The following is a 16,914-nucleotide window of genomic DNA, read 5'->3' as shown; positions in this document are numbered from 1 at the left end:
TCATGTGGACATTTCCGAAGGCAATATAATTTTGATGAAAAAAAACTAGTTATTAGTGATCAACAAGATTGCAAAAAGCGTCAATAGGCTACTGTCCTTGATACTTCGTGGACTAAGCAACTTGAATCGAAGGCGTGATTATAAACTTTTTATATGTGTGTACTACATTTCATCTTTTAGTTTAGATTTTAGTCAATTTTGCGATTGTGGGAAATGGTAGTGTTTATAAATAGGTTGGTACTTGACATTAAGCTATTTTCTAATTAAGGAAATATATTACTTTAATTGATCTACAATAATCAGCAATGAAATGATTTTGACTTTGCTAAGGGTAGTTATGAAGGACCAGTACTTCTGTTGTTTTAATTCGAAGTCTTTGTTGAGATGTTAATAACAGTTATACCATTTCTGAGTGGGAATATCCTGATGTGGTGAAAGGGTTAAACCAAACACACAAATAAGATAATAGAGTTTTAATTATGATTGAGAGTTTTCTGTCATCCTGTTTTAATGAAGAAGTCAACAGGATTTCTAAAGGGGGTAAGAATGAAATCGTGTAATTTATCTTATGGCAATATCTAAAGTAATTGGAGTAAAATACTTTTATAGTGTTTCAGAAATATGGAATGCTATCATTGACGAGTAAATATCAACACAGCCTCCTTTTTTTTCACGTTTATAAACTTTATCCAAACTTTTTTTCTCTGTTCTCAGTTTATAATATTTCCCTCTCAATATGTAACTAACTTCCACTACTTACATAAGCCCACTTATATTAATTTTAATCTTGTCTTCTTTGCACTTTTTAAACAACAACTAAAATGTTCTTCCTTTTTAACATACTGTCCTCCTTCCTTCCTTTCTTTCTTTCTTCCTTCTCCTTTCTGTCTTTCTTCCTTCTCCTTTCTTTCTTTCTTTCTTTCTTTCTTTCTTTCTTTCTTCGTCTCCATGATTTTGATCATTTCTATTTGCAAAACTTGACCAAAAGCACTTAGTCTTTTTAACTGAGCCTTTAACACCATACAATTTTGACTGGGTCTATAATGAAATATCTTATCCTGTCTCTTCTCATTACTCTGCACATCCATTTCAACATTCATATTTCTACCATTTCCATTTTTCTGTCTTGGGCCTTCGAAATCACTAATGTGTCAGTCTCCCAAAACCGTTGCAGACATGTCACTTCTATTAAGCCTTCCTTTAACATTTGCACTGATCCCCTTCTATTAGTATAGTTAATTTCTGAGTCCATATCTCTATTTGTCAATTTGATTCTAGATACTTCCATGATCCAATACTCTGTGTCACCCAAGCCCGGTTTCACCTTTCATTTAGTTTTTATCATTTAATTGGTTTTGACATATCAAATTAATGACATTTTGTTAATTAGTGATATCGGGGTCTTGATAGATAAAGAAAATCATTAATCAGCAATTGTTTGATATGAATATTAAACTTAAACTTTAAGGGCTGGTTTCGTGATCTTATTACTTGTACTTGTAAGTAACCTTACTCACTACAGCACTAAAGGATCTCTCTCTCTCTCTCTCTCTCTCTCTCTCTCTCTCTCTCTCTCTCTCTCTCAGCAACAAATCCATTGAAATATTAAATATTTGGAAGTGTATCCCAAGATATAAATTATTTTTAAGTTTAGATTAAGTCAGCCTCATGTCATCTCAGCACATACAATTACACAGAAGTGGTTGGTAGAAGTTGCTTGAGGGTACATTCGGGCACACTATTCTATCTCTAGTTTTGTTTAAGTGTGTATAGATTATATAGGAAGGTTTTATTTTGATGTTGTTACTGTTCTCAAAATATTTTATTTTCCCCTGTTTCCTTTTCATCACTGGGTTACTTTCCCTGTTGGAGCCCCTGGGATTATAGCATATCCTGCTTTTTCAACTAGGGTTGTAGCTTAGCACGTAATAATAATAATAATAATAATAATAATAATAATAATAATAATAATAATAATAATAATAATAATAATAATAATAATAATAATAATAATAAGGCTTAGTTTTGATCTTAGGGACTCTATACCACAAATACATTGAAATTAAGTTTAAATTAAAACAGGAAATTGCCGTGATAAAAGCGTAAGTAGGAGCAGCTCTTTTATTTCGTTTTTTTTTTTCTTCAAACCTTTATTGAAACTATTTTGTACTAAACTATCATCAATAATTACCTCTTTAGTTATTGACTAAACTATTACCGTAAGTTGAACTTGGGGGTGGGTGTCCTTGCCTGTTTTTTGACTATCCAGACAGAACTTGTTTTCTGCATATTTGCTCTTCGTTACAAGGACAGACCTACTCGTTGTCAGTGAATTTCCACAAAATCTGTTTTTAATCTGAAAATTGGAAGCCTTATTTAGTAATTGATACCAAATCTTCGTTTAGTATTAAGGTAAAAAGTTGAATTTCTTTTGCATTAATTAATTTTATTACTAATTGATTACTTTATTTGCGAGAGTATCATATTTATATATATATAAAAAAAGGTTTATTAGTGATGCCATGATTGCATAAAATGTCGTTGCTTTCTTTAATACTTTATGGATTGGGCAATTTAAATCGAAGGCCTGATTTTCTCTCTAATAATTATAAGCACAAATATTTTGACTTTTGTAGTGATTATAAAGGATCAGTTCTGGTTTTTTTAACCATGATAAAATGAGTGGAGATGCTACAACAATTATAATTATAATCTGACGGAGTACATATTTTTAATGACTTAATTGTTCACATTTGAAATTGTGGTAAAGAACGACTCAAAATGGTTGAGAGCATTGGTTTCACAATCGTGTAATGTAGACTGTAACGTCACACAGCAGTGGGAATCTTTAATCAAAGTTACAATTTAAGTATCAAATTCCAAATTACTACTTTTTTACATAATTTTTGCCTTTCTAGGTGACATAGACACTCTTGTATGAGTTGCTCATCTGGCAATAATCATGACTTTTACTAAATGATAATATTAATGTATCTTGTGTATGAGTAATGTTTTTATTTGTGTGTGGTGAGAATGTATTTATCCAGCGACAGTAAATGGCTTCTCACACAGTAGGGTCCATACATGAACTTTACGTAGAGGGCTGTTTTTCTGGTCCTGTCACACAGGGCCTAAGGCTACAATGTCAGTTCATCGTGTACATTCTAAGGTTTTTCTTATATCGCACAACACATGTAGTGTTTATTGCCAAATGCTTTCGTTTTGAAACGGGTAGTATTTAATTTAGTATTTATCCTAGATTTATTTACATGTAGATATTTCCTATCGGTTTTCACGTGTTGGTTTTGGCAGAATCGTAAGAAGTTAGGACAAATTTCTTGACAAAATCTTTTTGGGAAAGCATTTGATACGTCTTTAGTATTAAACTTTCATCAATATTTTTTTCTATCAATCACTAGTGTGCAGGCGGCGTAATCAATGACTAAACTCTTACTGTAAGAGGTGGAGAGGTCCCTAATCTGTTTTTCGACCAGTCAGACAAAAGTGGTTTTCAACATATTTGCTCTTCGTTAAGAACATGGCCTTACTTGTTGTTAGTGTTTTTATTTAAATTGGTTTTAAATCTAAAAATATGAAGCCTTATTTAGTTATGTAAAGGCAATAAGCTAATTTTGTTTTGCATGCATTGAATTTTAATCAATAAAAGGTGAATAGTTTCATGTAGAAATTTCCGAAGGTAATGTTATTTTGAGGAAACAAAACTGATTATTAGTGATCAACAAGATTGCAAAAAGCGTCAATGTTGTCTTTAATACTTCGTGGAATAAGACACTTTAATTGAAGGCGAGACTCTTCCTGTGATGTGTTGCTCATCTTGCAACAATCGGGTTTTTTTTCCTAAAACATAAATTGTCTTGTTTATAATAATGTTTATTTTTGTGGTTCAAAGTCTGGTTACCGTAAGTGGCCTTACAGTATAATTTGTCCAATAGGTGAACTTTTAATGCTTTCGTTTTAAAAAATGAGGTACGATTTGGGTTTTGTATTTCAGTTTTATTTTCATTGAGATATTATTTATTATTCTATTACTTTTCATATATTGGTTACAGCATCAAAGTAGGTTAAAGAAAATGTCCTAATTCAGATTGGCTTGCATCAATGATCCACACCAGATAAAGGTTAATTTGGAAAATATCTATCTAGATGCCATGTCTTTGCCATGGGCTGTCAATTGCCCATTAGACACCAGAAAGAATGGAGACATTAAAGCTTTCAAGAGAAAACTGAAGACTTTCTTATCCTGCGAGTCCTTTTGAGTGACGATCTAACAGTAAATGAGCAATACGTGATATGCAATGTTCCATACTCTGAACGAACAAGATAAAATGACAGTGGAGGTCCTGTAGAGAGTGGGGTTCCCCTGCTATAGGGGACCGGAAAAACAGCCGTCAAACGTCAAACTAATACACTTTCATATACTAAAGAATATATATAACAAACTAATCTTCTAGGTCCTGTAATGAGTAATATTTGTGTGATAGGACCCGAAAAACAGTCACACCTGTCGTTGTCCACTATTGCAAGTAAATCATATTTACAATTCTGCATATAGTTTTCTCTGAAGAATATAATTGTCTGTATGCTGACTGGTTATCTGGCAATGTTTCATACTGCCCAAATAACAAATGAGCAGTTCAAGAAAGCTGTATTTTAGCACTTTTGCCATGAGGGATAGATGCTAAAGTCCTGATGATTGAGAGCACTTTTCAGAATGGCTGTGGCTGTAGCCACTGTCTCAGATTTTGGATATTTACACAAAAGTCAATAGTAGTAACTAAAATTCTTGAAATATCAGTAAGACTGTGAAAGTATTCTACTCTAATTAGTTTAGATATTACCATCAGATAAATCACACGATTTGTTTTTTAGACCTCTTAAAAAATCCTGATGACTTCATCATTAAAACTCTAATCATATTTTTGGGTCTGGTTTAACACCAATCTGAATTTGAATATCCGCAAAACATCCAATTGCCTTTTTTTATATTTTGCTTTTTGGAATTTCTAAAAATTTATCAACTAGTTCTTTGTCACTGTGCACACATGGGAGCCTTTTTCTTTAACATTCCCCATTAGATCATTTAGAAGACTATATAGCTTATGTCTATTGCTGCTGCTTCCTTCTTAATAGGCCCTTTATGGCTGTGTATTCCTTCTATCCTACCTCCTCCTGTAAATCCTGCTTGGCACTCATTATCTTCATCAGTCATTTTGTAACAAACTCCACTTAACCTCGACGTTTTTTTCTCTCAGTGAAACAAGTCTAGTAAAACATATTCGTTACTAGCAAATCCATCGATTTTGAATGTTATTAAACTCCCATAAGTGTATTGAGTATACTTGTCTCTCGTATATCATAGATTCAATATCACTGGAATGTATTTAAGCAAAATATTTATTAGGAATTTTTGTACAATATCAAAAAATCTTTCTTTAAATCAGTTACTTTTCTTTATCTATTCTTGCGTCCTTTTCAAGGAATAAGATTTATTAGTTTGTAAAGGTTGTATTAACACTTATTATATAACTCTCTCTCTCTCTCTCTCTCTCTCTCTCTCTCTCTCTCTCTCTCTCTCTCTCTCTCTCTCTCTCTCTCTCTCTCTCTCTCTCTCTCTCAGCATCAAATCCATTGAAATATTAAATATTCGGAAGTGTATCCCAAGATATAAGTTATTTGTAAGTTTAGATTAAGTCAGCCTCATGTCATCTCATAACATACACTTACACAGAAGTAGTTGGTAGAATAAAGACTTAATTTTGATCTTTAATGGACTCTCCATACCACTAATACATTGAAATTAAGTCTAAATCAAAGTAGGAAATTGCTGTGATAAAAGCCCAAGTAGGAACACGACTTTTTATTCAAGTTTTTAGAAAGTATTCTTTGGAAAACCTTTATAGAAACGATTTACTTGGTATGAAAATCGTGTTTTTTTTTCTCATATTCCAATAGCAGACGTTTAATTACCTCATTAGTTAATGCCTAATTAACTCTTACCGTAAGGGGGATGGGGTTCCTTGCCTATTTTTCGACCAACCAGACAGAACTGGTTTTCTGCATATTTGTTCTTCGTTTAAGAGGACCGGTCTACTACTTGTCAGTGAATTTTCAAAAAATCAGTTTTTAATCTGCAAATGGAAAGCCTTATTCAGTAATTGATACTAAGTCTTCCTTCATTATCAAGGTAAAAAGTTGAATTTGTTTTACATTAATTAATTTTATTACATACACACACAAAGGCCTGATTTTCTCTCTAATAATTACTAGCATAAATATTTTGACTTTAGTAGTGGTTATGAAGGATCAGTTCTGTTTTGTAACCATATTAAAATGAGTGGAGATGTTTCAACAATCATAATTTTAATCTAATTTTAATTTATTGTTTACATCTTAAATTGTGGTAAAGAATGATTCAAAATTACTATTTATAAACTTTAGAGAAAATACGTTTTTGTTCAATCATGCTTGTGTTTCTAGGTGATATGGGCAGTCTTGCAGGAGTTGCTCAATTTGCTCGTTATTATTATTATTATTATTATTATTATTATTATTATTATTATTATTATTATTATTATTATTAATCACGGCTTTTCCTAAAGAAATGCATAAATCTATTTAGCCAGCTATTGTGAATAACTTGCCATACAGTTGGGCCCATACATGAACTTTACTTTACATTTACTTTACTGTCTGTTTTTCTGGCCCTACAAAGTCAGTTTATCGTATATATATTTTAATGTATTTTGCATAAAACACAAAGTTTATTATCCAATACTTTCGTTTTGAAACCGAGCCATGATTTAGGCTTAGTATTTATTTCCTCTTTATTTGCTTCGATATATTTAACTTCTGTTTTCATATGTTGGTTGCAGAATCGTAAGAAGTTAGGACGAATTTCCTGTGTAATTCTGATATATATGAGGAAATATGTTTGGGAGAGCATTTATTGATACGACTTAATTCATATTAAACTATCATTAATAGTTTTCTGTCATTCACTAGTGAACAGGCTTACTCGGTTCGTTTGTTAATAACTTAACAATCATTGCAATTGGTGGTGGGGCGTTTTGGTTCTTTGTTTTAAGACCAGTCCGGCGAAAGTGTTTTTCAATAGATTTGTTCTTCGTTTTTTTTTTTAAACTGGAATTAATATTGCTTATTTTGTTTAATGTAAATGTAATAACTTAATTTTATTTTAAATGTATCAACTTTTGAAATAATAAATATATTGTTTCATGTGGAAATTTCCGAAGGCAATGTCATTTTGATGAGACAAAACTAGGTATTAGTGATCAACAAGATTGCAAAAAGCGTCAATACTGTCCTTAATACTTCGTGGACTAAGCAACTTGAATTGAAGGCGTGACTATAAACTTTTCATGTTTGTACTACATTTCATCTTTTAGTTTAGATATTTGTTAATTTTATGACTGTGGGAAATGGTAGTGTTTATAAATAGTTTGATAATTGACATTAAGCTATTTTCTGTGTAAGGAAATATATTACTTTAATTGATCTACAATAATCAGCAATGAAAGTATTTTGACTTTTCTAAGGGTAGTTTTGAAGGACCAGTACTTCTGTTGTTTTAATTCGAAGTCTTTGTTGAGATGTTAATAACATTTATACCATTTCTGAGTGGGGTTATCTTGATGTGGTGAAAGGGTTTGCATACCGCCATGATGAAAAAAATTGTACTAGGCAGAGCCACCCATACTAGGTTAGTTTGCTGTGAAGGATCTGACCAAAGTCTCCCACCATCACCAATCCACAATTGGTCAGCGTGCTGAGGAAAAGGCTGTGGCCAAACCCCAGACATTAATTGATGTCTGATGTATTTGTTCTGCAGTGGAATAGAAACGGCTGCATTTGTTGTTGTTGTTGTTGTTGTTGATATAACAACCGTGGAAGTCCTGTAGAGAGTAGGGTTCCCCTCCTGTACAGGACCGGAAAAACAGCCATCAAACGTCCAATTAATACGTTTTCATCTTTCATATACTAAAGAATACATATAACAAACTAATCTTCTATGTTCTGTAATGCGCAATATTTGTGTGATAGGACCCAGAAAACAGTTACACTTCTCGTCGTCCACTATTGCAAGTAAATCATATTTTAAATACTGCTTATAGTTTTCTCTGAAGAATATAATTGTCTATGTTGACTGGTTATCCGGTAGTGTTTCATACTTCCCAAAGGATAAAGTAATAGTTCAAGAATGATATATTCTAGCCCTCTTGCCACGAAGGATAGATTCTAAATAGGTTTGTATGTACGAAAGTCCTGATAATCGAGATCATTTCAGAATGGGTGTGGCTGTAGCCACTGTCTCAAATTTTGGATATTTACACAAAAGTCAACAATAGTAATTACAATTTTTGAAATATCAGTAAGACTATGAAAGTATTCTACTCCAATTAGTTTAGATATTACCATTAGATAAAATAAACGATTTGGTTTTTAGACCCCTTAAAATATCCTGATGACTTCATCATCAAAACTCTAATCATATTTGTGGGTCTGGTTTAACACCAATCTGAATATCCGCAAAACATCCAATTGTATTTAATAATTTGCTTTTAGAATTTCTAGCTATTTATCACCAGGGATCCTTTCTTCTTGAACATCTCCCATTAGACCATTTAAAAGACTATATAACTTATCCATATCTGTTACCGCTTCTTCCTTCCTAATAGGCCTTCCATGGCTGTATATTACTTCCATGAATTTCCCTTTGTAACAAACTCCACTTAATATCTTTACGTGTTTTCTCTTCAAATACCTCCATCGAACCAAGTCTAGTCAAATATATTCTTTAACATCAAATTCACCGATTTTAAATGTCTTTGAAAACACATACGTGTATTAAGTATACTCGTGCTTCGCATATCAAAGACTCCATATCACTGGAATGTATTTAGGCAAAACGTTAGGGAAATTTTGACATTCCCACCAAGAACTCTTGGATTAAATCATATAATTCGGTTACTTTTCCAAGATATTTTCGAGTTTTTAATCTATTTCAAAGAACGAAGTTTTATTTGAGCTGGAATTTAAGGAAATTTGATCAAGGTTAAGGTATTAATAGTCACTTGCACTATCTAGGAAACCTAAGATTGGGTGCAAGAAACAATTGAAAGTGTTTGAGTATCTGTCTGTAGCAGTTTGAATTTTCTGTTACATAGTTGCTTTGGTTTGACGATGAATGAAGTCGTTAAATACCAGTTAATGATAAGTTTGTTTAGGTTGCATTGATACTTATTATATAACCTCTCTCTCTCTCTCTCTCTCTCTCTCTCTCTCTCTCTCTCTCTCTCTCTCTCTCTCTCTCTCTCTCTCTCTCTCTCTCTCTCATATATATATATATATATATATATATATATATATATATATATATATATATACATATATATATATTTTAATCTGTTAACTCCCACATTTCTCTCCTATTGTGTTGCCTCATTAAGTGACCTCAACATAACTCTATATCGTTTGTCAATAATTAACTCTTAAGATTTCTAGTGTCCCAGTCAAGCTAATCGCGATATTCATCTTTATACCCATTTTCATGAGTTCAAAATTCCAAAATATGATTGATAATACAGTTCTCGCTTTCATAGGTGGACGTTATAGGTTAAGGAGATGGTTAAAGAGATGTATAATTTGATAGTCTTTTGTTGGCCGGCAATGCCTGTGGCCTACGTAAGGTAGGGGAATAGTAACTGAACCTACCCAGATGGTCATCTAGAAAACGAGAGAGAGAGAGAGAGAGAGAGAGAGAGAGAGAGAGAGAGAGAGAGAGAGAGAGAGAGAGAGAGAGAGAGAATAGTCCCTTCGAAAGTTAAACAATTCAAATTTTCATGGTTTTGTCCTGAAGTATATAAAAAAAACAGTTCGCAGTCCTCAAACCTTTCCCTAATTTAACAGTTAGAGAGAGAGAGAGAGAGAGAGAGAGAGAGAGAGAGAGAGAGAGAGAGAGAGAGAGAGAGAGAGAGAGATGGTTCGAAAGCTAGATAATGCAACTTTTCATGATTTTGTACTGGAATTAAATCTAAAAACAGTTTGCAGTCCTCGAACCGTTCCCCATATTCAACAGAGAGAGAGAGAGAGAGAGAGAGAGAGAGAGAGAGAGAGAGAGAGAGAGAGAGAGAGATTCCCTTCGAAAACAAAATAATGCAAAATTTCATGATTTTGTACTGGAATTAAATCCAAAAACATTTTGCAGTCCTCGAACCCTTCCCCATATCAAACAGTTCGAGAGAGAGAGAGAGAGAGAGAGAGAGAGAGAGAGAGAGAGAGAGAGAGAGAGAGAGAGAGGAGGAGAGAGAGAGATGTTAAAATGTCCTTTTTACTAGAGTTTGGGAGCAACATTACCGAGGTATTTTTGGATGTTGACCTGAATTTTAAACCCGTGTTTTTATTACCAATCCTTCTCCATATATTCAATATCAATACCAAATTCTCTCCCATGCTTGTTTAATATAGCCTTATTTAGGTTTTCGTTCGTATCAATTCACAAATCTAATCCCTAACATTTAAAATTTCGATGCTTTATATAACTCATACTTCTATTTAACTCATTGGTAGTTTATGTATAGAGCTTTTTAAACAAGATTTTATTCCTTCTACTTAGGATACAATATGATACTTATCAAATTTTTATATACGAGGTAACTATTGACAATGAACTTTCTAGAAATTGAAGAGCCCTGCACCTTGTGATCAACAAGGAACAGGAAACCTGCTTGTTGTTGTAATAGTAAAAAAGTTATAAAAAGATAAAATAACTTTAAAGTTTGATTTTGGGAAATGAGTTTCCTGGTGCATTTGTTTCCTAATTTTTTATTTTTAATAATCATTCAGTTACTGATGCTGTAACAAAGCTCTTCTCTCTCTCTCTCTCTCTCTCTCTCTCTCTCTCTCTCTCTCTCTCTCTCTCTCTCTCTCTCTCTCTGGATTGACTGAATACAATGATGGATAAATTTACTAGAATATTAATTCATTTTCTTTTTTCAGAGGTTGGACACACTAGTCAAGAAGATAGAAGATGAGAATCTTTCGGGGCCTTATCTCAAATGCCCTTCTGAAGACCACAATACTCTAGAGCAAGATAATAATAATGATCATGCAGGAGCCATATCCCAAAAAGGTTGGGCAATCATAGCTGGCCCTTCCTCTCTCTTTCCGTTCTCTCAGCAACAACCAAGCTGTAGATACACACTGCATTAATTATAGGTTAGTGGTTAACTAAATAAGATATTTTTTTGAGTGTATGAGAACATTCAAAATCGAACCTTCCTGCTTTTTAGGCTGTTGGAGGATCATTCAATCTTTAAATAACTTTTTAATACTAAATTTCAAAGTGTTTTGGTTAAATTCTTCCTGCCAGTCCCAATGTACATCCTTTGTCCAGTGTTTAAAGACCAAGTGTATTTTTTATTCCAGTATTCTGTGCTTTTCCTACCAATAGGATACATTTTTTGCTTGTAGTATAAAAGATGTTATTCCAATTTCATCCAGGATTTTGTCTCTTCTCACGTTTTCATTCTCACGATTTCACAAACATTTCGACTAGTACTTCCCAGAATATCAGCACAGCCACTTTTTTCACGTTTATTAACTTTATCCAAACTTTTGCCACACTTTTCTCACTTTATGAAACGGCTCTCTCAATACGTAAGTAACTCCCACAACATCCACTTGACCCCTTATATTAATTTTTAACTCTGCACATCCATTTCAACATTCATATTTTTACCAATTCCGTTTTCCTATCTTGTGCCTTCGAAATCACTAGTGTGTCAGTCTCCCAAATCCATTGCAGATCTAATGTCACTTCTATTAAACCTTCCTTTAACCTTTGCACTGATCCCCTTCTATTTGTATAGTTAATTTCTGAATCCATATCTCTATTTGTTAATTTGACTCTTAAATGCAAGATCCAACTTTCTTGATGTCATCCAAGCCCAGTTTCACTGCACCCTGTCTTCCTTCTACCATCCATTAAATTATCTTTTTTCTGCTTATCTAAAATATTTAGAGTACAGTAACAATATTAGAATAAATGTATATGCTATAAAAACTTTAACAAAACAACAGGAAGAGAAATTTGATAGAATAGTGCTCCTGAGTGGACCTTCAAGCAAGAATTCATTTATGATAATGGCTTCTGGCTGGGCACAGACTTGAACTAAGTGTTAGGGATATATGCCTTGATCTTCATGTGCTTGTCTCCACATTTTTAGCTTAACAACAACAACAGCAACAACAACAACAACTACTTACTAAGCATTTTAAGGAACATTTAGGATGTTGGAAAAAATTGGAAATTACTTTTTACTGGGAATATTTACCAACTTTTAGTATGTTCGTTTTGTTGGTTTTGTTGATCAACCGTGGCGTATCATATGATGTTTAACAGCAAAGTATAGAAACCCTTTTGTTTGTTTTTACTTGGCCAATTTGGGGATAAACACTTTCGTCCACTTTTGCTGGAAACAGGAAAGACAGACTAGTGTTGTCTGGCTGTGAACTGTAGGCCTACAAAGAAACTTTTAGTTAAAAGGGAATTTTTTTTCCCGTAAAGGAAGAAGCGAGATTAAATGTTCAATATTTGATACGCAAATGTATTCGTGTTACCTCCGACTGTGTCATTTTGCGTATAGCAACTATTTTTTTTTTTTTTTTTTTTTTTTTTTTTTTTTTTGCTGTGATCAGTCAGCCTACTACCAAATTGTGTCCTTTTATGTAAGGTGAGCAAATATTCAGAATTAGAAATAGCAGAATGTGTGGACATTATGCTGGTGATTATGAAACTGAAGAATGTACTTTAGATTTCGTCAAATGTATTATCTACTCGCTTGCTTGCTTGCTTACCTTCCTACTTACTTACTTACTTACTTACTTACTTACCTACTTACTTACTTCATTACCAACCTACCTATTTACCTACTTACTTCATTACCAACCTACCTATTTACCTACTTACTTCATTACCAACCTACCTATTTACCTACTTACTTCATTACCTACCTACCTATTTACCTACTTACTTACTTCATTACCAACCTACCTATTTACTTACTTCATTACCTACCTACCTATTTACCTACTTACTTCATTACCTACCTACCTATTTACCTACTTACTTCATTACCTACCTACCTATTTACCTACTTACTTCATTACCTACCTACCTATTTACCTACTTACTTACTTCATTACCTACCTACCTATTTATCTACTTACTTGCTTCATTACCTACCTACCTACTTACTTACTTACTTACTTACTTACTTCACGCATAACGCAGAGACCTACAAGGTGAATTTATCTCACCTTAAGTATTTTGTGTATCACACAACAATGAATGTTAAATGTTAAAATGCCAAAATTTCGTTAAAAGATTAGAAAAAAATACTGAACATTGGTGAATTCAAAATGCTGTGATGATTGTTAAGTTTTAGATTCAATATGAAATATAAAGCTTTGAATTAATTTTTGAATGAAAATTGTTTTATTATAAATATTCTTCTTCTTCGTCCTTTGGATACCTTAGAATAGTGTGTCATAAGAGGAAAGATATTTTTAGTTTTCATCATTTAATTGACATCTTAAACTAATTAAGTTTTGTGAATCAGTGAACGTCTTCTACAATTATATATTGATAATAATAGCGGAGTCTTGGAATATATAAAAAACAGTAATTAGCACTCCATTGTTTAATTTCAATATTTCACTTTAAGGACGTCTTCGAGGTCCTATCACACAGGGGAACCCTACTCACTACTACAGCACCTACAAGATCTGTTTGTCGTATGCATTCTTAGGTATTTTGCGTATCACAATGAAGGATTTTTGTATTGTCAAATCCACATAATCGAAGCTCTCTCTCTCTCTCTCTCTCTCTCTCCTCTCTCTCTCTCTCTCTCTCTCTCTCTCTCTCTCTCTCGAAGTCAATCAATTTGTGAGTGAATGACTTTGTAATAGTCTAAAGAACAACCATAGTTTATTCAAATCAGCTCAGAGCTAACAGACACAAACTGGAATTGAAAAAATACGACACCATTCAAAGGGGCAATTTCTTTACATACAAAATAGCAAATACTTGAAATAGATTTCCAGTGGATGTAGCAACAGTAAACACTAAGGTTAAATGAGTCCAAGAATGAATTCGACAAGATCGTAAGATATTTCAAAATGCTTAAACTAAATCGCTCTACCAAAGAGCAAATGGAGTCTCCGCGGATGGACTAAAAAGTCTTTGAGACATCCAAAATCCTTCAAACTCCTTGTTATTCTCGCCCGTGCATTCTGTTACCTTTTAACACAGAAGTGACCTAATCAATGACTACTTACCTCAAAATTACCCTTTTCTAAGAATATGCTATGGTGACCCCTTGTATGAATTCCTTAAGGAATCCTTCCAGTCATGTGGATTTAAATCCATTTTTCAGTCGAAATCCTTTACTCCTACTGGTGATTTATTTTCCCGATTTTAATTGTTCCAAAATATCCTAATTTTTTCTATACAATTCTCGGCTATATTGGTTGATTAATTTAGTAGTAAAGATCCTATTTATCTAAATGCTGTTTATCCTATGAGAGAGAGAGAGAGAGAGAGAGAGAGAGAGAGAGAGAGAGAGAGAGAGAGAGAGAGAGATGAAATTATTGTGAAGCCTTGATGCCACTCTCTCTCCAAGGCTTCACAATAATTTCATCTCTCTCTCTCTCTCTCTCTCTCTCTCTCTCTCTCTCTCTCTCTCTCTCTCTCTCTCTCTCTCTCTCTCAGAAAATAATTGCTATAACACTGGACACTTATTCAGTCCCAAAACCTATATGAAAACACGATTTTATTCCTAAAATATCATCGCTGATCAAATTCATTTGTATGAAATAATTATATTAGTTAAATTGTTCATAATGCAGTTGACAGACAACTGTAATCACCTCATTAGGTATGGCAAAGCTCTTATTATAAGTACTATTGGTTCCTCGTCTGTGTTTTCGGTCTGCCAAGCAAAGGTCGTTATTTGCAGTTTAGCTCAAGGTGGGAAGACGGAGAAACACGTCTTCGGTGTTACTTAATTGTAAGGATAATTGTTTTAACTTACTTTTTTGTTTTGTTATGAATGTCCAAAAGGACGATAAATACTTTCATGTGTAAATTACTTTCGTCATTGATTTGTGAAGCAAAACTGGTTATAAGTAATAGATTATTCTCTTCAGTACACAAAATCTTGGTTGATGATGATCTGCGAACTACGAAATTTGTGTCCATGATTTAAACCAGGACCCACTTACTATTTGTGCTTCGGTTTTGGCACATATGTTCATTTTCATGTTCAGTGGAGACTTTTGTTTTTAGTCTCGTGATATTTGAATGATGTCCCAACTCGTAGAGGGAATTGGCAGTGAAATTTCGTCGTATTCATTCTTATATATATATATATATATATATATATATATATATATATATATATATATATATATATATATATACTGTATATATATGTAGATATGTATATACATATATATATATGTAGATATGTAGATATGTATATATATATATATATATATATATATATATATATATATATATATATATATTGTGTGTGTGTAAATATCAACCACAATGGCATTTAATACCGAATTCAACCTTAGGAATATATATCCGCTGGAATTCATTTACAGTGATAGCTCCTATCTGGACAGAAATTTGAACAGAGTGTTAGGGATATATGTTCATGTATGTATACATTTGTGTATGTATGTATGTATGTATGCAGTATCAAGTCCTATCTCTTTTGAATGCTTAATTATTTGTTGATTATCGTAATAAAGTTGCAATCAGGTATAAATCGCTGTTAAGTCGTAGGGGTTATAACTTAGGAATCAAATTTATATAAACGATACAAATCATCAGTCGTGAAAAAAATGACATTGGTAACTCCAAATTAAGCTTCTGTGTTCTTGATAAACCCCTCATTTATTTATTGAATTGTGCTGAAAATTTTTTTGTTTACTTATTTACTAAGGGTATTGGCTCTGAGCAAATATACATAGTTTTGCTCAACCATATTGATATGTTGGGTTACTTTACATTAAGGGCTGTTTTCCTGGTCTTATTTCATTTGGGAACTGTACCCTACAGGAACTACATTATTTGTTTGTCATTATGCATTATTATGTATTTATTGTATCATACATCATACTCCGTGTTTATTGTCAAATCCACATATTATCGAAGCACTTAGAAAACATTAAAGTCTTCAGTTTCCTCTTGAAAGCCTTAAATTCTGTCTTTCGAATGTCTTGTGGGAGCTTATTGTATAGTCATGGGGCCACATATTTGAAAGCTTATAGAACCCACTGTCAAGGTTTAAAGGTTTAAAGGACACTCATGAATGGCAGAAGCAAGGGACAGTGCCATAGCCCTATTGAGCAGGACAATGCCCTAGAGACTGACCATATATACATATGATCAGTGCCCAAGCACCCTCTCAACCCAAGCTAGGACCAAGGAGGGCCAGGCAATGCCTGCTGATGACTCGGATAGACTCATAGGCTCCCCTAACAACCCCCTCCCCCCATCCTTAGCTCACAAAGATGGTGAGGTTGCAGCGACCAAAGGAAATTGACATGTATCTTGGTTCCAATAATTTGAAACCATTTGTAACTATTCTCATGTCCAAAAAAAATGTTTTTGTACAATATATAGCAATTTTATTGGATATTTTGTACGTCCGGTTCTGATAACTTGGGTCATTACACAAAGACACTATTCAAACTTAAATAAGCAGCCAGTTAAATTCAATTAATATAGGAGTGATCCTTTCTAGAGGTGGGACACCTTTTTATCAATTATTTTCTTTCCTCACTGGGCTATTTTTC

At 33.1% G+C, this 16,914-nt stretch overlaps 1 long non-coding RNA gene across 1 annotated transcript in view; it reads left to right on the top strand.

Annotated features, from left to right (window-relative positions):
• The window catches only part of LOC137636849 (uncharacterized), a 32,389-nt gene that overhangs the window by 8,821 nt on the left and 6,654 nt on the right, over positions 1-16,914 (top strand). Inside the window, exon 2 of the long non-coding RNA XR_011043257.1 lies at positions 11,038-11,256. This is a non-coding gene — a long non-coding RNA (uncharacterized lncRNA). The remainder of the gene's footprint in view (positions 1-11,037; positions 11,257-16,914) is intronic.

This window comes from Palaemon carinicauda, unplaced genomic scaffold, assembly GCF_036898095.1.
Source record: "Palaemon carinicauda isolate YSFRI2023 unplaced genomic scaffold, ASM3689809v2 scaffold409, whole genome shotgun sequence".
NCBI classification, from domain to species: Eukaryota; Metazoa; Arthropoda; class Malacostraca; order Decapoda; family Palaemonidae; genus Palaemon; species Palaemon carinicauda.
The sequence above is the reverse complement of the archived record's forward strand: the minus strand, read 5'-3'. Positions and strand labels throughout refer to the sequence as shown.